Below are 25,135 nucleotides of genomic sequence, written 5' to 3'. Positions count from 1 at the left end.
TGCTATATAAATTAAATAACTGTAACAAGAAATAAATACTATTATAATTAATTTATTGATGGAAAAAGTTATGAAATAAATAAAATTCTATTTTAGAAATGTTTGGAGGGCCGAAGAAAAATATTTAAACGGCCTTATGCAATCCGCGGGTAGCAGGTTGCTCATCCTTGATCTATTGTATTCGACGCTTCAATACGAACTGAAATATTGCGTATACAAACTGCCGAATGCTTCAGAGGAGACAGTCGAATGATATTTTAGACTTACGTCGTCCCTTAAAAGGGACAGCCAGGCGCATAGTATTTATTTAGAAATGAAAAGTTTTTCTCGAAACATTTCTAGACGTTTTTCTCAGTTTATCATATGAAACGTGGAAAAACTAAGTCATACATTTATATATTTCTATATGCGTTTTTGAGCAATAATATTTTAATCACATTTAATCAATAATTGTCTGTATATTATATTCAAAGTTTATGATTTTTAACAATTTTATACTTCTATTTTACAATTATTTGTGGAATATTATAAAACACATCTAGTGGACAACGCATTAAATGAAAGAAATTTTTAGAAACGTACTGTCATTCGGAATTACTTTATAATTTAATTTTTATTTATTATAATATAGTAATGACCAAGTTTATTTTCAGTTCATATTATATACGTGCAAAGTACTGGAAATATTATTTTCAAACTTGAAGCAAATTGTAGTGTTTATTAGATCTTCGTCTATTTGTATCACTGCGCGGCGGAATCATTAGGGATAGGTCATCCGTTATGAAAAACGTTGGCGACAGATAATTGTATTTACTGCAATATATTTCTCCACAAATATTAACGAGATTATAATATATATTCTGGGGATATTTTTTTATGATAATATGTTATTTACAAGTGTAAAAAATATTGGAAATTTAAGTAATTTATTATTTACGTTTTTAATTCATAGTGTATATTTAAGTGATAGGACTATGCTATATACGCGATAAAAGCATTCAGAAAATACAAAAAACCTTTCTAATAAAGTTGCTAATCAATCGTATCTACATTATTTAATCTATATGCAGGTTATATTTGTATAAAACCTAAAATCTCATTTTCTTTTAGAGCATCAATTTATACGTTTTACTCTGAAGTTACTTTACCCAGGGCTTCAATACTTTTATTATTTTCTGTACCAAAGGCTGTAAAAAAAACAATTAAACTTGGCTCTTCGGAAGGGTTGTAATTTTACGAGTTGTATTCATTCGATCTTTCTTAATTTTTTCGTTGTTTGCAGATACTTCAATATCAATTTAATGCTTTTTTATCTCACTCAAATTGAAGTGCTGATCAAGTTGCTCATTGTTTTTTTATTCTTCGGGAAATAATATGCTGTGTAAATACTTTACACACAGATATATATATATATATATATATATATATATATATGTATATACTTTAATATAGCTTAACACAGTAAGTTAAGCTTAGACGTTTATTTGAATTTAACCTAGTTTATTGTATTATTTCACATGCTCTTTAACAACAATAATACCAAAATTGGGTGGCCTGAAGCATGTTTTCTTGTAATAATTCATAACAATATCTTAATTTCATTCTCAGGCACTTGAATTAAAAATACATATTTATTATTATCAATTTATGTAATTAAAGGTAAAGAGGGATGTTTTTACTGAGAAGCTCTAATGAATAAATTACCATGTTATGTAATAAAAGCTGAAAAAGAAACTTTTATTATATATTTATGTATTGCGAAACTGAATTGTAATTAGTTTTTTTTTAAATGCTTGTATTTATGTGTAATATTTTGCACATGCATACGTATAAAGAACTACATAATAATTAATTTTAACATTTTTGTTGAAGTTTTCGATTGCATGCAGGTTTCAATACATGCGCTTTTATGTGCAGGCAATGAAAAAAAATCCATATGGAATTTCGATCGTTATAAAATGTGATTTGATAAAAATATTATGTCTACTACAATTTATCTGGATATATAATTATAGGATTATTGGAAGAAACATATATTTTTCTACTAATATTATTACATTCGTTTGTATACTGATTTTATATAGGAATTATGTCATTCATAATATCTGCAATACTAAATCAATGTTCATCACGACAACTTCACATTCAGTTCATTATCGATAGCTATAAAAAGTAGTTTAATTAATGTGCTGACAATGAGTTTCTTCTATTTTAAGATCTGGTTCTTATAACGTTCTACATTTTATTTATATGCAACTGATTGATTTATAATAACACGATTATTGCCTTATCATTTTTTGTTGGCATCAGAATCCTTGATAAAATTAATAATAACTTGCAACATTTTACATACTTTTAATTTAGTCACCGCATAGTTTTTGCAAGTATTGGAAATCTTGTTGTTGTTGATCGCTATATTCTATCTAGGGACCCTAGATAGAATATAGCGATCAACAAGATTTCAAACAATTAAGAGATGTGCAATTATCTCCTTTAATGTATGCAGTGTCAAAAATTTGTTTCAGTACACCCTAGACTAGGGTGCATGCCAGTTTTAACTTATGTACACCCTACACCAGAATGTACTAAAGAAAATTTTTGACACTGCGTACATTAGAGGAAAAAATTGTAGTGCTAACATCTCTCATTTTTTTGCTACTATACTACTAGTTACTACAGGTGTGTAGAATGAAAAAAGTTGCTGATAATATTAGAATAAAAGTAGATACATTTTCAACACTACTAATATTTTATTAATACTTTCAACAATTGACTAATATTTTGGCATTTTATAACAAAACTTTTCTTTATGAAAATTCTCATTTGAAATTTTCATATTTATCCAATCAAAATTGTCCATTGAATTACAATTTTTTTTATAATTCAACGTGTTAAAGTATATGTTTGCTGGTATGTTAGGATCATGTATAAATATATAGAGATATAATAAGATTTTTTTAGAATTTTGACTATATTTATAGAATTTTTTCTATTTGAGTGTTTTATGTTTTTGAATTTTAAAAATTTGAATTTTTACGAAATCTTATTCATCATTTTTTGAATATATAGCGACGACGAAAACAAATTTTTCATTTAACAAACTGCATGCTGCTGTAAACTAACGATTTTGAAAAGTTTATTTTCATATTCGTAACCATTCTTTCTGTAGGGAATAATTTCAAATAATTCAGCTTTTACAGAAATCCGAAATCAACTGATTACTACATTAAGATTTTTTGAAATTCTAATTCTAAGCAGTAAACATTTTTTGTGTAAATATATATCGTGTGGGTTGTTTTGTTATTAACGCTTTGATCACTGGCTTCGAGTTCGATTGCACCTCAGCGATGATATCAAGCATTAGTGATATCAGATTTTCTCTTGTATCTAAAGTATTATACCAAGTAAAAATAGCATTATATATCACAACACTATTGGATAAACTAATAATAATTTCATCTGAAGTTTTGTTGATAAAAATGTTATACTCTAGCCGTGTGACTCTCCCGTGGCTTAGTGGTTAGAGAAACTATGGGCTTCGAATCAAAGGCTCCATTTTCGATACTCGCTTCGGACAGCTTATCAAGCAGTAGCAACATAAGTTTTTATTTGAATATATAGAAAGCTATTTGCTTCCAAGTGAAAACATCTATCACCGGCATTGCTATATCAATAAAAATTGATCGGTATTACTGCAATTTTTAGGATGTCATCTACGAGTCATACAACGATTTGAGAACTCTGCACGACAGCTCATATGACTTAATTTCTGATCGTTGTTAAAAACATATAAAAAATAATACAAATATAATCTAGCTCTATAATATATATTTCTATCCCAAATCATTATCACAAACTAGTCACATTACAAGTACAGTGGTACCTCGACATACGAGTTTAATTCCTTCAGTAACCACGTTCGTATGTCTAATCGCTCGTATCTCGAAGCACTTTTTCTATATAAATACATTGAAATGTCGTTAATTCGTTCCAGCACTGTGGTTTTTGTTAAGTTTAAACTAAAAATAAATTTACTATATATTAATTTAATTGTTTTTCTCTATTTAGACATGGAAAAAGCTTCTTATAAAGTATTGTAAGGCCGTAAGCTGGAGTTATACCCTTTATCAACTCCTTCTGTTTCAACACAGTATATATCTATGGTGGTACATCTTCGTCATCCTCATATTTTTCAATAATTTTATATTTTAATTCAAGACACATGGCCCTTTCTTTGAACCCACGTTTATAAAAGTGCAGAATATTTTGTAAATGTACAAAAACCAAAAAAACGCGAACTCAACAAATATAACCGAACAATCACTATTAATATATAGTTAAAATTTGTTAAAATGTTAAAATAATCTTTGATATATTCGCGTTGTTACTACACTATTAATATGAATATATAATTCAAAATTCTAAATATAAAATAATTTACTATCATAAAACACCTGATATATATATGGTTAAAAGAAATCATTGCTACATCTGACCAAATTTTTCATATTTTCATTATATCGTTAACATTTTTTCAAAAAACTCTTACTCGCCAAAAGCTCGTATCTCGAATTTCACTTGTATGTCGAAGCAACGAATCTTTCTTCTGGAAGCTCGTATCTCGAAACACTCAAGTCGGGTCACTCGTAAATCGAGGTACCAGTGTATAGTTAGTCTTGATTTTTTCCGTTTGAATTTATTCCACCCAATAATTATAGACAGATTGTTGAAGTTGAGGGGTATTATATCGAACGCTACTCTACTTTGCTGCTACTCCATAGAACACTACTAGATATTTGGGAATTTAACTCGATTTTGATATGAATTAAAAAAATATATAATTCACATATACAAAAATATATAGTTCACATTTTTATTCGATCACTGAACAACTTTGATTAATGTCATTTGACCAGTCAAACACTTTTCTTTTGACGTCGAATCAGTTTAATAATTCATCAGTGTACTCAAATAATTAAGCAGTGTTCACGCATTAATACAACGCTACATTGTATCGCGGCAAATATATACATATGGATTTACATATAAACATTGTTGCCAAGGCCACATCCATATACCATACCACGTTGTTAAAACCGAATATTGAATTTTGTTATTCGACTTGGTAAATATGTTCTATGTGGCCGCTGCAGAAAAGCAATTTTCTGCCCAATATTGCGAACGTCAAATTGAAATTTAAATCATTATGGCGTTTTTATTGTGTTCTTGCTTTGCTGGGTGAACAGTTCGCTCTCAATTTTTTATCACTCGTAAAAATGTAAAATGTTTAGCAAACATAAATACAATTTTATTCAGTTTATAAAATGTACTCTGTGTTAAAATATGTCTAATAAAAAAAAATTATATAAAATTCAGATTATTTACTTTGATTATAGACCAAAGAAGTTTTTAACTACTTTTTTACTTCGTATTACACAACATTGCAAAACTAACTGTACAAATAAGAATATATAAACGTGTTTATTATAATAATTTTTAATTGGTGGTATAATTATCTGCCGACTTTGTATAAATATAAAGCTAATTATATAATTGTTTTTAATTAGTTTATGAGTTAATTTCATAACTTGTTAATAGTAATTTGAGCTTATAATTTATTGATATATAAATGTTTAGAAAAATATATTTTTTTAAGTGTTTGGGGAGTGAATCACTAGGTTCCGGGGCTTCTATATGTGATTGTAATGCTTCCAAATGTATATATACATTTGTATAATCTTATATTTGATGTTGACCTAACTATACATAACTTCTAGATTTTCATTTTTTTACTAGAAATATTTCAATAATAAAAATATAGAATATTTTACCTTTTTAAAATCCTGATTAAATGCGCCATCTTGTTTAATGAAACCTACCAACACACTTCAGTACATTTTTTAAAGGAAGGTCAGTTGATCGTTTTTAAAAATTGTAAATTCATAGTCCAATAAAAAGTCTTAATTCTGAAAAACTCTTGAACACTTAGGGCAATTGTGTTATTGAATGGTGTAATAATTTTTACTGTGGTCCTATAATTGTTAATCACGGTTACGGTTTCAATGTTTGAATAAACAATATTATTAAAAATTAACCAAAAACCGAAAAGTGGTCATATTTGCACAAAAGCTCTATGTTGCATTAAAAGCTCATTTCCGAACAACGTGAGATAATTTTTTTTCCTAGACACTTAAGGTCAATTAATACTATCACTTCGTTTCAGCTTGATGTTAAGTTCTGAGACAAAAGAACATTTCGATTACATTTGTGTTAATATAATTTTTTTGACGTATTATTATATATTTTTAGCTGAATGACACACATACTGGTTCTTTAAATTTAAAATGAATATTATATTATATTTCAACGCATTGGCTATTAATTAATCCAATAATGCATAATATTATTTGACATAGATGAATCACCCAAACAGAGAAAAAATGAGGCTCTGAATATTATTCAATTAGCATATAGAGAATTATTAATTATAATTTAGTTATAATTTAGAATGCTTTGGTTTGACAAGTTGTCTATTTGCAAATTCCGCTTTCGCCCCGGGCGGCAGAAACCCACGCTACGCCACTGGATATTAGACCACCGACATCGACCATCTGAATTTAATAACCATAAATGTATGCAATTTTCCTGCGGGATAATTTCATGTTACAAATCACATATGTATTTCTAAAAGCCGTTTCTGGGGTTGAAAATAGTTGTTCATTAATATGAAAATATTATATATCAAAACAAATATTTTGATTCTTTTTGAGCAACAATTGAGAATCGTATAAGCTGTTGTGATGATACTTATTTTCAACCACCTCGCTAATGATGTGTTTAATCCGTTTAATGTTTATTATTTTTGGAGGCAACTAAAGAAGCCAAGGCATTTATAGCTTATATTGAATTGCAGCAATGCTGGTGAGGGCTCATTTCACTTTACAACATATTTTTTTCTGTATTATTCAAGTGATATTATCACTACTCCTTGTTATCAGGATGTCGACAACGTGGATTTGAACCCTAGACTTAGCATTATAAAGTGGGACGCTTACTGCGATTTTTCATATATTACTATATAAAAAATATTCACCCAACGTACTAAATCGTTATCAATTGTAGACAAAAATATGTTGCGATTTGGAGGACCTTTGAAATTTTTGCGCTTGTTGTGAAAATATACTTGTTCAAACTTGAAAAACTTTTGTCACTGAATAATTCACATTCATACTCCAAAAGTCTTGGGAAAATTTGGAAGAGCATTATCAAAAGCCGACAGAGAAAAGACCAGTCATCTCTAGTGCCTCTACGAAAGACTTTTTGGTCAAATGGAAACAAGTGCAAGAATTTATAAATGTTCACATTTCAAACATGGCTGAGGCTAAGAAGTTCAGCATCCTTCAGTCAGTATATAATTTTTGGTAGGTCTTAAAGAAGAGAATAAAACAAACAACTATCGAAAGTTTTGTTAAGAATTGGAGCTTCAGGGCAGGAAAGCGAGCAGTACCACTCTTCTGAATATAACTGATAATTAAGTTATTTCGTAAATTAGTAAATTAGTTTTTTTAATGTTTTGGTGACATATTCAAACTACAGAACGAATTAAGTTTATTTCTATGTATTACTATGGAAAACGCATTTCGCATTGCAAACTTTTCGTCAGATGAACTTTCTCGCGGTACGAATTAAGTGCCATTGTGTTTTTCTTTCGTATCAGTTGATTTTACAATCATTATGGCTTTATGATTGTTATATCCAGAGTTTTTGTCTGTTTTATTTCTAATCGCAAAACTATTAAATATTGTGTACACAATCAAGTATGGATTGATAATTTGCATTATTTATCACGAATGACCGCTGCATGCTCACGCTCACGCCACAAATATACATAATGATTATGCAACTGGCTTTACAATTCATTATGTACGGTAATCATGTTGTTTTATTTATGTTTTGATATTATACAAGATATTCCTTTATCATTCTATATACTTAAATTATAATAATACATTTAAATACAAACGGTTGTCTATGTGAATTATACATATTAGATGTTTTCTTGGTTTTTTATTTCGCAATTTAATCAAGGAGTAATATGATAATAAATAATATTACATGTTTACTGTCATACTTGCAGAAAATGTGAATGGGTTCTGAGAAAAAATGGTTGATAGTAGTAAGTTTACAATAGAAAACGCCAATTAAACGCAGCCTAGATGTATTGCATAGATTTTTTGCATATAAACGTTATACTTAATTAATTTTAAATAATTTAGTAACTATGGAGTTTCTATTATGAAATTTGTTTATTAAATATATTGGTATTAGTTGATCGAGCAAAAAATAACTGCTATATATTGCTATAATTGGACATATGTACATCAAATTATCAGATATTTTATAGAGGTTTTAATAATGTGTACACATTTTGTGTAAATTTTTTTGGGTTCCGTACAAAGATTTTTGATTATGGTACGGAAAGTTGCAGCAATTTGCCTTAGGGCACGATGCTATGCACCCCACTAGTTTTTTATTTGTTTGTTACTACTTTGCTGTTTACAATTTTAGGCTGCGTATATTAAAAATATAATCTGTTCTTGAAAAATGTTATAGTAATAGTTTTGGAGAAGATAGTCATAAGAAATAATATATATATATTTTTTGAACAGCGATCAGAACTTAAGGGTTCTATCAACTGTTATGGTGATTTTTTTAAAAACTTCTTACAGCTTTATTATAGATGGCAACGCAAACAGTTGTCTCATCTCTATGAGATCAATTTGGTTATTACAATATCTGTAATAGTTATAAGTTATGACTCATTAACAATGGAGAAATGCCGGTGAGGGTTATTTTCATTTGAAAACGCTATCTATTTCGAGATAATGTTTTGATGGTAATGTAATAACACAATAATTGTATTTTACCGATAAGTGTTAAATAATTATGTATATTTTGTATTGTGTGGTTGTATTGTATGTTTATAGCAAATTTGTCAATATTTTGCAAAAAATCACTCATTTAAAATATAAACTCTCTTCTGGCTGATTAGGGCAATGCCTGCTTCACTTGATTGCAACATTGATAAACAAGGAAGTACCAACAATAAATTGGCAGACAGGTAAATTGTTGAACAAGTAAATTTGTCAACAGATAAATAGGTGGACTAATAAACAGGTTGACATGTATATTGGTAGACAGGTATATTGGTGTACAGGTAAACTGGCAGATAGGTAAACAGGTAAACAGATAAATAGGTAGATATATGTAAAATGGTAGACAGGACAACTGGTAGATAGACGAATATGTAGACAGATAAACAGGTTGACAGGATAATTGGTAGATATGTAGAACAGGATGACAGATAAACTGGTAAACATGTTAATTGGTAGACATATAGAACGGGATGGCAGGTAAATTTGTAAACAGGTGAATTGGTTGACAGATAAAGTAGTGTATTTATAAACAGGCTGATAGGCAAATTGATAGACAGGCAAATTTATGTACAGGTGAATTGGTAGACTAGTAAATTGGTGAACAGTTAAACCGTTGGACAGCTAAACTGGTAGACTGATAAAAAGGTTAACAGGTATATTGGTGAAAAATAATGACAACTATGTCTATTGTAAGGACATACAATGACGTTGTTCGTTCTTATAAATATGCAGCGTTTAATACAGCTTTTATAGTACATATAATAGTTTTGATGGCTGTAAAATAATAAAAACATGCCTGCACCAGACAGTAGAGATCTGTGGCGCAATTCAACAATTATTATTTCGAGTTTTGGATGACTCAGGATATAATTAAAACAATCTTGAATAAACACCGCTCAATTTTTTGCTGTTTATTAATTTTTTATTATTTATTCCGGTGATAAATCGGATTGAATAGTTCGATAATTTATTTGCTGGCAATAAATATCATAGACGACACTTCGATGATGATGATGATGTAAACGTGATTGTTGTTTGTGCGTCTCGAGATCATTGCGAAATCTGAATCAAGGACATCGAATCTTTTTTCCTGAATCCGTCTCACTCGCTCTTCGAGAATTGACGACAACAAATGCTTGTTTTCAGTGTAAATCACTACTACGGAGTCTCCTGAATATGAGTGCTTTTATGCGAGTGTATACGTGCGTTTCTTTTATTCGAAGCCCTTCGAAGTAAGACGAAGAATCCTCTTTTTGGAACCACCAATATCATTCTGCGCAGTCGTCGACAAATTTTTACTAATTTGGGATATTTGACTATTTTCTGGAGTGTAGATTGAAAAATGATTTATTTATGTAATAGTTAATTATTAGAATGTAGTTATTTATAAAATGAAATAGTAGCACGTTAATTATTGTTAGAATCCTTTTACTAAAATACCATGAAAGTAATACTCTTCACTATATGATTATTATTTTGTACTCGATAAATCACTGTTTTTCTAATATAAGTTTAAATTTTTAACTTTCCGTAGGGCAAGTGTTAGTAATCTTCCAAAAATCGAAAATGAAAATTTTTGAGTGTGTGTGTAACGTGTAATGTATGTGTGTGTGTTTTGTGTGGATACAATTTTTCGTCCACGATTTCGGTTGCACGAATAACCGATTTGAATCATTCAAAAAACATTCGATTCCTATTGTTGGGTAGAGGTGCTGACTAGTTTTTGGCTAAGACTGGCCCACCCATTTTGCAGATACGGAGCTGAAAATGCTAAAAATGGCAGTGTGAAGAATGGATTATCTTTTGAAAAAGGCAATGTCCTTTTTTTCCAAATTTCGAAAAATGATTAAATGTCGAAAATTATTCAAATTTCAATTTTATGTCTAGTTGAAATTCTAAAGCTTACTTATATATTTGAAATAAATAATTCTAAAATTGCAATTCATTTTATATAATTCTTATATAAACATGAGATATGTTCCTTTATTTCTAACTCCTCTTGATTATTTTTTTATATAAACGTCATTGTCAAATTTATAAGCTCTTATATTTTGTCTATGAGATACGATTAATAAAAGTTACAGTATTTATAATAATCTATTTGAAAACATTCAAAATTTCTTGAATATTTAATTACCGCAATTTGCCTTAAGGCACGATGTCATGCACCACTAGTTCATTTATATAACGGCGTAGAATATACAGAAGACTAGTTCAGTCGAATTTAAATAATGATTTTATATTTTACTAGTAATTACGCATTATTACTTGAATTACTTATCAAAATTTCATGTTTTTATTTTAATACTTACAATAAGTATTTTATAGAGTAAGGTTTTATATATTCTTTTAGATTCAGCCTTAAGCTTAAAATGATATGGAGTTTTTCTTTTTTGTACGGATTTATTGAATTTACATTGAATACTTTATGCCGATCTGTTCCAACAATAGCGCGTATTTTCAATAATCAATTATGTCAGACATGATTTATATGCAGCATATTGCATTTGGCGCTCTTTGTATTAATTGCAAAGTATAACGTTGTCATCACATAACTAGGTCAATGAATATTAGTTCATAATTTTCGAAAGTAATTTTTAACTTCCCGTAGGTTAAGTTATAGTAATCGTTCAAAAATTGAAAATGAAAATTTTTGCATGTCATAGAAATAATGGATGTGTGTGTTTTTCGACCACGATTTCGGGCGCACGAATCAACTGATTCAAATGATTCAAAATGCATTCGATCCCTATGTATAGGGAGACGTGCTGGATAGTTTTTGATAACGACAGGTTCTGCCGTTTCGGAGAAACAGAGCAAAAAGTGCAGAAAATGTAAATTCGATTTGAATGAGGTATCCGATTAGAATCATTCAAAAAATATTCGGTTCTTATTGACGGGGAGACGTGCTGATTCGGGAGAGAAGGCAGTTCGAGCCGTTTCGGAGATACGGAGCAATAAGTACAGAAAATAACAGTTAAAATAAAACATATTGGTTGTGTTGACAGTTTGCAGAAATATTTAGTTTTGGGGGAATGCTAACTTTTTTTTATTTCAAAATATTTTTTTTTTTCAAAACTATTTTTTTTTAATTTTCTAAAAGTTTTTTTTTGAATATCTAAATAATTTGAATTTTAATTTTAATTCACTAAAAACATAACATTTCTCGAACTTCATTATGGAATTTCCAATAATTTGCTTTCAGGCACGATGCCATGCACTACTAGTTTAAAATACACTTCAATATTTTTTCTGTTTATTATTGCTACACCTTTACAGTTTTTCTAAACAAAACGAGTTTTGTAACTATACAGCAAAACATTTGCAAATATGTATGTAATTTACCTCCATATATACATTTAATAACTTGATCAAAAGCTTAAACTAGCAATTACCTGCATGTTAACATAACATGCACTGTTTGTGTCAGTTTTTCAATAGTGATTAATTTGCGTAGCATCATGTCGATTTATGTTGCTTATATTAATTGATTCTAAATATAGAAAAAGCAACTTCAGTTATTCTATATTATTTGAAAAGTGTACTCAGAATGTAATACTTAAATAGTAAGTTTTTATAAAAAAGAAATCTGCTTCAATTGTAATTTTTGGAATGTTTTTGCATTTATTTTATACGGAAAAACATTTCACAAGACAACATTACAAAATAATTCAATATTTGAATTTAATATATTGTTAGATTCACAATTTCTTAGCTCTACTTGCTTCAAGCATATTGCTTATTTTTCTTCTTATTCCGAAACAGTAAAACAAAACATATCGCCTGCAAACTTACATTGTATACAAAATATTTTTGTTCACAATGGTTTAAATTTCAAGAGAAATGTAAGAAAATAACCCACGAATCGGGGTACATACTTATTTCTGCTTCTTCAGGCAGAGTTCTCTTTGTGGAATGCAATTTAATTCGAGATCGCTATCATTTCTTTTTCCTGCGTTCTAGCAAGTAATACAAGCGCATCTTCTGTGAAATGGAATGTTGTGGAAATCTAATTAAAATAAATATACCAATGCTTAAAAGAAACAAACTGAAATAATTTATGTTGCTATGTAATCGGACAGTATATTGCATCTTGAACTGTAATTTGTGTAAAGCTTAAAATGATTCAAATATGCAATTAGATTTTTTAATGTAACGTGTAGTGTAATATCCATCATACATATATTATATTATAGTTATATTTTTTAATATCTGCGAAATGTCAATATTAGCTTCTTAGCCATTTGCTTCTAAAATTTGTTTAGTTGTCGTAATCACAATGTCATTTTGTTGTGAATAAATTGCATATTTATAGACCACCTTACTAGACTAAAGCAAAAATTGCCTACAAACCTGACCTAGTTATTTTTATATTACTTTTTTGCTATGTTTTATTGTTTTTTTTTTTATTTTTATATTTTTTATATTCCTCGCCGTAGGGTGTGTCTACTAATTTTTAACCAATATCGTTTTATAAACAGATAGCAGAAATAAGTTGAACTTGATCATAACATGAACGTAAAATCAAAGCCCGTACTAACGTGGGAATAAATATTTGCCAATTGTAGTTTAGGAATGATTAACCTTTTCAAAATTAATCAAAGAAAATAATTAATATTATCAAAGGGTGCCATGTTAATCTATTTTTCGTGGCGTGCATGGTCGAAAAAACATGTTCGACTCGCATAATAGAAGTACCGATGTCGAATCCCGGCACCTTTATGTATAAAAAATTGATTATGATTAATCAATACGGTTAATAGTGTTTTGTATTTATAATAATAATACAACTTGAAGGAAGTATGTAAAATTTAGGTATTATAGGATATAATTCTTTTTTTTTCGTGCTTGCATCTGGTAGGCATAACATGGCGCTTGACCCGGGTGCCCAAAAATGCCCGGGAAAGTTTCAGCGAGTTTTATAATGAAAGTAATTAATTTAGTGAGTTAATTATTGCATTTTTATAATTATTTTAATTAATTAATTATTGCATTTCTATAATTATTTTAGTGAGTTAATAATTGCATTTTTATGATCGAGTTTAAACAATAATTGACCATTTGAGGCAGCTTGTTACAATGGTAGCATTGGACGGTAACGAGCTCCATCCACTACCGACGACCATACAATTTATGAAAATATTATCAATAAATGTTGAGTTGAAACATTTTTTATCGAACGTGAGAAAACAATTTTTGTATATTTTGAATATGTGATGTTAAGAATGAAATAAAATCGACTTATGAAATAAATAATAGTGTGTTTGACTGGGGCTGGATGGATGCTCTGGCAAGGCCAATAAATTCAAAAATAAAATAAAGAAAAACTTAGTTTCTTTCTGATGTTTCACTATGCATATTATCCACTAAATAGGACCTGACTGTCGGTGTTAGTGAATGCAAGCGCAAACAGTTTGCCTGTAATTTCAGCTTTCCGTCGCGTCGGGGGGTGTGGGCAGAGCGGTCTGCGCGACTCTGCGCCACTCGCGACCCATTCAGCAGCGGCGCACCATATTTTCGCTGCAGGGCCTTGACCCACTTCACTGTTCATTTTGCCGCTATGGAAACCCCGAAGCAGCACGGAAAGCTGTCACGGAAGTGCCCGATACTATAGTGCGAGAGCTGGCAATAATGTATACAAATCATTTCATTGCAGACATTAATAGTACGAATTGTTTAATTTATTAAATGAAAACATATGAACTGAACTAACAAATCAATAACTAAAAAGTAATTTAATAAATTAAATATCAATAACTTCAAAAATGTTTTTCGGCGTTGTTAGAGATTTTAGTATTTCTCATATAATTTTTTGAATCGTTTTATAGTTAACATCATAAATTTAAAGAAGGGGAGACAGGGTACGGTTGTGCCACTTTTTTGTGATCAGCCATAAAATTATGTTAGAAAACAATAGGTATAAACGCTAAAATACGCCGTTTATAACGACTTTTATTGGCAGAAATATGTAACACAACACAACATAATTATTTAAACAAAGCTTATGAATATAATATAATAATATATAACAAAACATAATTTTTCAATCAAGAAATTTTTGTGAAATCTTTTTTTTTCTTGTATTGAATTTATCTTTCGCTTTCTTTTTCGTATTTTATCTTAGTAAAGTTAGATTTTTCTTTTTCTTTTTAATTTTTACCCGAAAATGACAAAACCCACAACCACATGTCGACAACTGAACCCAACTCATACTTTTGAAAATAAATCATTGTTATGACTGACTAAATTATCTACCCAAAAACTAATTGCTGGCGATTAACTTCTAATGTTAAACTTATGGCAAAATAATAAGTGATCTATCTGCAGTTATTATTAAAAGAAACCGAACAAAGAAACTTTTTTTTGTCTCCTTCAAGTAATGCGGACTACATATTATGTTAATGTAGGTGCACAGACTGAATACAATAATGAGAGCATTCTCAAATAAACTCAAATATCTCAAAATCAGTATAGTTTAGCTGTTATGGCGACTGTCACTACCATACCCTGGAAAAACAGTACCCAGACTCCCCTACTTTTTATCAGCGGCACATTTCCTCACAGATCAATCTAGTTATTTTTATATTTACTTTTGTATCATCATTTTTTATCATCAATATTCATTTCCAAAATTTTATTTTTTATCGCTTTATATATTTTATATATTTAGTATTGTTAATTTTCTATAAAGGTTTTATCTAGGTGTAAATGGCCTTTTGTCTTGACGCAAGTTGCATTATAGTTTCCAACATAATAATTCCAAATAATCGACTCAATTCATAATAATTTTATTTCATTAATTTATATACGAAGAAATGGCCCTGATACCACTCCCACCTGATATACTTACGGTTTTTGGAATTTTAAAAACAGCTTCAGGATTTTTGGCTAAAACGTATTTCGCGAAATGAATAAACGCGATTTCTCGTAGAATTTCACCAAATTGCCTTTAAATTTTCGAAATGATCGTAGCCGTTGTTTTTAAAAAAGCCGAGGAAAGATACACATCTTTATCACTTTTGGTCTGAAACGACTACGAATGACTTACAATTAAATGTAACGAAAGCATAAAATTAGCAAATAAAATAAGCTAAAACATAAACATTTTTCCTTCAGGAAATTAAAAATAATAGTACATCTATTCTAATAATAGTAACTTTGGTTAGTTACTCTTAATCATTCACCTTTTGGACGAATAGTGAAAATATTATATACCCATACCTAACTTTTATATATTTTTCGATTTCGGTGATACTATTATTTAAAAATTAGAAAAAGAGCTAAATGTTGCTAAAATTAGGAGCTAAATGTACAAAAAGTGGCAGTTTTTGAGAGAACTAAGCATCCGATTTGAATGATTCAAAAAACTTTCTGCTTGTGTTAGCAGAACAATTACTTTTGAAAAAAAATTAAAATATTTTTTTGTATATCGAAAATATTTCGGATTTTAATTTTAATTTTTGCTAAAGTTTTAACTTTGCGATTTAGTTTACATAATTCTTATAAATATTAGACAATGTCCTTCATTTCAAAACTGATTAATTAAGTTTTGTTTATTTACTTCTGTAAACATTATATATTACACAGTATTTATAATGATCTATTTGAAAGCATTTAATATTCCTCGAACATTTCGTTACGGTACAGGAAGTTCCAGCAATTTACCTTAAGGCACGATGCCATGCACCATTAGTTATTTTTTTAATTTATTTGGAGAATAATAGTTTGAGTAAAGTCATCATCACTAGCTCTTCTATTTATCTGTATTACAATGAATTTTTGCTGCCGCCGAATGATTTAGACTCTTGCTTCTCCTGCAGCTTGCAGGCCGGCCGGCCTAAAGACTACGATTTTCGTGTCCCGGCAAAATAACATTGCGCCGTGTCTATTTCTGCGATTGTTTGACGCTTGGGAAATAGAGGAAGATGTACTATACACATATACGCCACGAACGAGGCAATTTGCAGTTGCAATTATCCGACCGCTAAATTGCATCCATTGCCAATAATGAGACCGCTGCTGCTTGTGTTCTTACTTATGTAACAATTCTGTGTTAGGAATCGGCATGTTCAACTTTTAATGTTACATAATCTAATAAGTTATTAATTGGAATAAGATGAAGTTAGGTTTTACAACGGATTTTTACCTTTGTAAAGGTGAAATTATTGTTTATCACGCAATCTGATTTTATAAAGCATATTGTTGAACACTTTAACTAGTTTTGTGTAATAAATTCTGTAACGACTGAAAATTTAAATGCATATCAGATTTTGATGCTTTTGACGAATCGTACTTCATAAGTAACAGTTTAGGGCATAATTTTTAATCTGAAAATCAATCTGATTTTAAAAAACTCAAAATTTATTTGAAAGATATTAAATTGAAATTATATTACTTTTTTGTAAATACGGGTTTATCTGCTTTTTTAAGCATAATTAATAGTTAATAAATTTACAGTATTCTCAGAAATCAAAAAGTTTGTGATTTCTATTGCCTTAAAGCCCTTAAGGCAAGGTGCCAATACAAATACTTACATTTTAGACCGGGTTTCAAATAGTATTATTTGCAAATATGTACCTGTTTTAATCGCTTTCAAGTTTTCATAGAAACACTATTGGTTTGAATAATTCGAAACCAAAAATTAGCAGAAAAGCGTTATTTTTTTCTAAAACAGTCTTTTATAACCGGTTTTTAGAAACCGATAAACTTTAGCAAATACATTAGTTATTATAGTTTTTGTTCTGTACTGTCTAATATATATGTGGGTTATTCAATGAATGAATTTTAAGGATATTAGAGTATATAAAATATCAAGTCTAGGGTATGGCAGGGCACAAAGGTCCAACTTGACTTTGAGAAATTATTTTGTATGGACCAAAACAATTATATTACAACAAATAACACCAATTATCTGACTATTTTCAGTAAAATTCTCAGCTACTTAATCATTGTAAAAATGTGTTTTTTTTTTGCTGTTGTTAAAAAATGTGTAACGTGGTCCTTTTTATCTCGTAGGCGGGGTAAGTTGGAATGGCCACGGGGCCATGCGATGCGACAGGTCCAATGTCGTATTTTAATTTTGAAGGAATTTTACAAAATAATAGCTACATCATTCAACCAATGCAAAATATAAATTTTAAGGGTACAGAGATTTTGTCAGGCATATTTATCAGCACAGTTGGATTTACTATTTATTTAATTTATCTCTTGTTAAATTGCTTTTTTTAACTTAATTTACTTTTATATTTGCTATTTTTTTATTTTTTACGCCTTTGCCAGGGTAATGGTTTGGTTGGTCCTCTTTACTCCATCGAGGTGTAAGCTTTTATAGAGGTTATATAAAAGATTGAATCTAACTTAATTTAACAAAGCATCTTATAGAAGAATTAAATAACGTATGCTTAAAAACTATATTAAAGTCTGGAAACCTAAGCAACAGCGCTCACAACCAAAACAAATAACAACGAATCAAAATACTTTTGTTATGGATTTTCAAACATTGCCATTTTCCTCTCGATAGCAGCGTCGTAAGAATCAAGGTGGTGACTGGTTATACATTTTTTTTCATCTACTTTTGAATATTGTTAATTTTTCTTTTTTTTAAACCGGTTTTTGATATATGGGTGGTAGGTCTTTTTATCCGCGGACCTTTAAGCCCCACTTTATACTATGTGACATTTATTTTATGGTTTTATGATTTGCATATTGTTATTAATATTATTAGTATTCTGCCAAATGTGCAAATAACGCAAAAACATGTTTCTCGCATTGACGAAAGATATTTTATAAAATACATTTGAATTTTAAATGATTTTTAAGGCGTTCAAAAATTAGCTTCTTATTTTGATGTTGATGAAAAATATATGATAAAAGAAATGATAAAATGTCGTGAGATGTTATAGTCGAAAAATAATGTATGTATAAATAAAGTATTAATTTCAGTCTATATTTAAAAACTGTTTTTTTTTTTCATACATCGATGAGAAAATATATATCAAAACATGTATCCCTGAAATCAACTTAATAAGCTTGTATATAAATAACACAGCTATGTATCCTCCGTAGAGCTAACTAAAAGCACGTTCTCATTGGGCTTTCTTTCCGCAGCCGATGCTGCGAGAGCGTTGCTTAGCAACCCGCAACAACCCTGAACTAAATGAATATGGCATCCGAGCTCAGTTCTAGTTCATCGAAACTTTTCTGATATAAAACTATATAAATTATGAATTATGTTCGATTTCTTGATTATAATTATTGTTCTAGATGCGTATTTTCGCGCATAAGCGTATACGTTGACGTAGATGTATTATACACGAATGGTTTTGCTTGGAATGTGTTTTTTAGGAGATTTCTTATTAAAATACTGTTTTGTCTTTTAAGTTGAATCATTTTGTATTTTTTATTTGAGTTTTAAAATATTGCAGAATAAAATTGTTCTCGATTCTTGTCTAACAACAAGATCAAGCATAATGACACAAACTTAAAACAAACTGTAAAATATTATTAATAACATACAGTGATACCCCGCGCCTAACGAACTTTTTCTTCAGTCTCGAACGTTTTACACAGCGAACTTTATTTCACACAACGTACTAAATCGTTGTCATTTGTAGTCAAAAAACAAATGTTGCTCAAATTAATTCAAAGAGTGGCCCTTGAAAATTTTTGCTGCCATGTGAAAATATACTTGTTGGAAAAAAACTATCAACAGTTTCTTTAAAAATTCGGAAGCTCAAAAGGAACAAAAAGAAGCAGTACGACTCTGATAATAATTTTTCGTAAATCAGTAATATTTTTCAAATGTCTTAATTATTATGTAAAATATATCTTATTTTTAATGACTCCATTTCAAACTACAGAACGAAATAATTTTATTTTCATGTATTTGTATGGAAAAAAGCGTTTTGCATAGCGAACTTTTCGCACAACGAACTTTTTCCCGGAACAAATTAAGTACGTAATGCGGGGTATCGCTGTAGTTTTTATATAGGGTAGAGGTGGGCTTAAAGGTCTGCGGGTGAAAAGATCCACCACAGATATCTCAAAACCAAGTAAAGTTAACATTTTCTAACAACAATGTTTGAAAGTAGAGGGAAAAGATGTATAGCCAGCCATCACCTTGTTTTTAGTGGCTATCAGGAGATAACCGACAATGTTTGAAAATCCATAACAAAATTATTTTTTTTTGTTATTAGTTTTTTTGGTTGTGAGCACTGTTGTTTAGTTTACAAGACCTTAATGTTTTTTAAGTTTTCATTTTTTAAATGTTTTTTAAGATGTATTATCATTTTAAGTTAGATTTAACATCTTTTTTTATATAACCTTTATAAAATCTTACATGGGGGTGGAGCAAAAGGACCAACTGAACCTATATCCTGGCAAAGGTGTAAACAATAAGAAATAGTAATTGAAAAAGCAAATTAAGTTAAAAAAGCAATTTTGCAAGAGATAAGTTAAATTATTATCTATTCCAACTTTGTTGACGAAATTTATATTACGGTGTAATTTTTGGAAAACCTGTGCTGATAAAATTTTTACATCGCATTGTTTAAATAATTTACCTATTATTTCTTAAAATTCCTTCAAAATTAAAAATTAGGCATTGAATCTGTTTGGTCTCTGGCTGTTCAATTTTACCCCGCCTATGGGATAAAAAAGGGCCAGGTGACAAATTTTTGAAAAATGGCAAAAAACACATTTCTGCAGGGATTTTAACTGAACATAGTCAGATAGTTTTTTGTTCGATATGTGGTATTTGTTGTGATATCCTTGGTTTGGTTTTTAGTACAATATAATTGCTCAAAGTTAAATTGGATCTTTGTGTCCTGCTCTACCGTTTTTACTTATAATTTTTAGCTATTAATATTCCTCCATTATAAGTCGGTATTCAAAGGCGACTCTTTCATGTATTGTTTATTAAATGAAAAATTATTGATATTATTAAACTTTATTATTTATATCACATACACATGAAAAATGTTGTAGGCGAAAATATCAGTATGTATTTATGTGTGTGCTGTGTGTTTTGTGTTTGCGTTAGGTTTATAGCTTTGAGTTTGTTTGATTGCTGTCAATCATAACAGTCGAGCTGAAACCTATTGAAAAGCACACGCGTATTTTGCTATTGATTTTTGTGTCCATCGTTATTATATATTTTGCGTAAAATTATTCACCGCTTGCTAAGATTTACGTTATTGATATATTTGTATTTCAAAGCTTTTATTAAATATTTGATACCTTATTGCTATATAAATGATTCAATTGTTTGTTGAATTATAGAATTACAGAATAGGCAATAGATTCTGGGTTTTGATATACAAATATGATTTTATCGCCTTTTTGACGTCTTGCAATCGAGGTTTGGTTTATGTTTGATATTGATATATCAACGAAATGTAATCGTTGAAATAGCCGAATGTTTTACTGATGTATTCTATGTATTTGGTATATACATATTTTGTCTAGGAAGCTTGGCAGTTATAAGAAATCACTGCAGTTCTAGATATTATAATTGTAATTAATTTGATTTTTACTAAGGTGTAGGCCAATTTAAACTGAATTACTCAGAGCATACGGCAGACATTTCTTAGCCTAATACGGCTAAGACGCTTTAACTATCAATATGGTTACAAACTAGTGTTGCATTGCATCGTCTCTTAAGGCAAATTGCTGGAACTCCTCGTCCCGTAATTTAAACAGCTTTAAAAAAATTCTAAATAGCTTTGAAAAATTCTAAATAGCTTTAAAAATGTTATAAATTTTTAATTTTATTTAACGTTTTTGATAATTTTGAAATATTTTCAAAGATCGCGCATCGTCGCAGTCTCTAACGGTTGAACATTATGAACTAAATTTTTACATATTAATAAAAATGCTGTAAAATATATGATAATATACATGCCAAATGGCATATTTTTAACTTTATTAGTTAGATCACTGAATCCGTTGGACCCGCCTCCTCAAAGGTTCAACCAATTCTTCACTTCGTAAATTCGGACACTCGTTTCTCTCAAAAACTGAACTTTTTTGCTGTTTTAACCCCGTATCTTCGAAACTAATTAGCACATCTCCCCATCAATAGGAATCGAATTCGAATTATTCAAATAGGTTGATCGTGAACGAAAATTTGTATACAAATATACATACATACATACTAAATACATACACTCAATTTTTTTCTCATGTATGCCAGAATGTTCAGAAACTTTTGAAACTAGAACATATGCAAATATATATATATATATATTCGATTTTTTTTTGTTTAAGAAATCGAAACATATAATCATTGAATAAATATCGAAACAAAAAACAACATGAATTTATAACATTAAATTTTAAATGTTTTAAAGGATGGGTTCTACCGTGGATTAGTGATTAAGGCTATGAGGTTTCATGCATTTTAAGCAATAGTGACATCGGTTTTCACTTAAGATTATAGATAGCAATATGTTTCTAATGTAAGTGAAAATGTCCTTAAAAAAGAGATGGCCAACTATTAGATGGTCATGTATAATGCCAACTAAGTTTGACATTATAAATTCAGATTGCTGTTAATAATATTTTTAAAATAAATTAAATTAAAGCATTCAAAAATTAATGTATAAATATGTTAAATTGAATACACATGTACATATGCGCGTGTGCGATTCTCTACTTTTACGCCTGTGATGAAACCTAAGAAAAATTGTTATATTAAAAATATAATTATATATAAAAATGGAGATACATTGAGATATAAGATAATAAAACGCTATATGAAATATGTAAATATAATAGAACGAAATATTTTTCATTTTATTATACTACTTTTCTTTTATAACCGTCATATAACATCCACTGTAATATATTTATTTTAGTTTATTCTATAAATTTAATATAGTTTATTTATGACACATTTTATACAATTTTTAACTTTTCGAAGGAGAAGTTTATGTTTTTGCCCAAAAATACGATTCGCTAGTTTTATGTTTTCTCGACGTTTCAAGTGATTCTGAATCGAATGAGACCAAATTTGGAAAAAGTATGTGTGTGAGACGATTTTTGACCTTTCGTCGACGTTTTTTCAAAAAGGACTGGTTTATTTATTTATTTGCTGATTAGTGCATTTATATAAGCAACTTACAAGCTGTCACCGAGTGACACGATACTGACCTATACATATAAGATGAATTTCTTAATAATTTTGCCATTTGTTTGAGCTAATAATTTTTTAATTTAATTTTATGTTATTTGGCATACGTAAATACTGTACAAGCCAATTAATCGCCCTGTAACGCTACTGAACGGACTAGGAATAAAAAACATATTTGAAGATTTTCCACTCATTAGTAAGGCAAATGCATTTAAAAATGCATTGCATTAAAACTCTTCTAAAGAACTAAAAATTACAATAACAAATTAGAATTCTCAATAACAATGAGTGATAACTGTTTAAGCAAGGGTCGACACTCTGGATGTCGTCTATGGACGACACTCATACTCATTGGTCGTCATGCGAATATATATTTTAGATGAATCCAATGTGATACATGAGATGTGTAGATTAAGGTTCAGCAATTCTAGTAACTACTTATTTACTCTATTTATTGCAAATACAGAAATGTGTTGAATTTTGTCACAATGTTTTTCATTAATTTTGATTTGTTAGGGTGTATCACAGTTAAAGTGAAAAGAAAGAAAAAAGAAGGTGAAAAAGATTTGTGAACACAATAGCAGCCTCGGTAATAAAACGATGACAATAGCTAACTAATAAAAAAAACGGAACATTCAACAAAGGGGACAATAGCATAAAAAAATTGTCACTCTTACCTTACGTGTGAAAAATATCCAAGATATTCTAATTTTGCACACTATATAATATTACAATTATTTACGTTTTGTTTTAATAATTTTTATTGTACAAATATTTATAGTGACACATTAAGTACCTACATAAAAATCTTTCTATATAGACTATAAATATGGTTTCTATTTGAACAATACTTTCGAATCAGCGAATGAATTTTTTTTAATTGTTTTTGAACAGCAATCAGAACCTAAAGCGAATGAAATTAAAGTTGAATACTAATATGAAAGATGAACCTATGCTCTTAATTGTCGAACATATTATATAATAAGTCTTACAATTAGTGCTCATCTTGAAATCAAATTTATTTATTTATTTCCTAATTTTGTTTAAAATAGAGGACAGATTCGAGGTTTTATTAGAAGTATGCATTTTGGTTTTGATATTTTGTCCACAGGAATACTGTGATGAAATACCGGCTAAATAAGGATTTTTATAATACATATTTGTTAGAAACAGTATGTAAAAATTGAGCACCTTAATACAATAAAAAGATAGTTGAATACTTGTTTTCTGGTAAATTTGATTACTTGACCTAAAATATACAAAACATAAATTTCTTATGCATAATTAAGAGCTGTTTTATAAAGTTTCTTTAATTTTGAATTTAAATATTTCTTAATATTCAATATCGAATATTTTAAGTGTAAAATTAGTTTGTTAAATTTGTACTTTATTAACAGTTAAAATATTACTGTTCTCAAGGATGAAGAGTCACTTTACAAAAAAATGACAGATTAATATGCGTTCTAGTAATTTAGCGCCTCGTATACAACTCATTTTTCAGTACTTAACAATACGAGGTGTGTTCAAAAAGTACCCGGAATTACTAATAATTAAATTTCGCGGGTCTGGAGTGTCTGATTGTCAAAATTTTTTTTTTATTGTGTTGGTATACATGCCCCTAAAGTATGATGAAATTTTCAGCTATATTCACTGTTTACTTTGTCTGTGGTAGTCGCTAAGGTTCGACGTGTTTTTCTGAGCTCGGCGATTTTTACAATGGAAGAATTGAAAAGTCAAAGAATTTGTATTAAATTTTGCGTAAAAAATGAAATAAAGTGTTGCTCGTATATGTATAGCGTAAGACGGAGCACAAAGGTCAAATTTAACTACATTAAAATTTTATTAAAAATGACTGATTGCGAGTAAAAAGGGACAGCAATCGGGCAAACTGATGTACAATATCTTATTTTAGATTTTAAAGGAATTATACGAAATAATAGCTACATTATTCAACCATTGCGAAATAAATATTCATGAGCACATTTTTTACAAAGATTACACAGTATATTACCCTGATCTGGTATTTCGTGAGAAATAATTATCAGCAGAGATGGAATAGCTATTAATT

The 25,135-nt window shown here is 29.2% G+C and overlaps 1 protein-coding gene across 4 annotated transcripts in view; it reads left to right on the top strand.

Annotated features, from left to right (window-relative positions):
* The window catches only part of LOC113378424 (protein cycle-like), a 322,860-nt gene that overhangs the window by 278,783 nt on the left and 18,942 nt on the right, over window positions 1–25,135 (top strand). The gene's annotated exons all lie outside the window — the stretch shown is intronic.

Source organism: Ctenocephalides felis, unplaced genomic scaffold (genome assembly GCF_003426905.1).
Source record: "Ctenocephalides felis isolate EL2017-DRISC unplaced genomic scaffold, ASM342690v1 CF-g0.4_SCAFFOLD_01886, whole genome shotgun sequence".
NCBI classification, from domain to species: Eukaryota; Metazoa; Arthropoda; class Insecta; order Siphonaptera; family Pulicidae; genus Ctenocephalides; species Ctenocephalides felis.
This window is presented reverse-complemented; position numbering and strand designations above follow the sequence as displayed.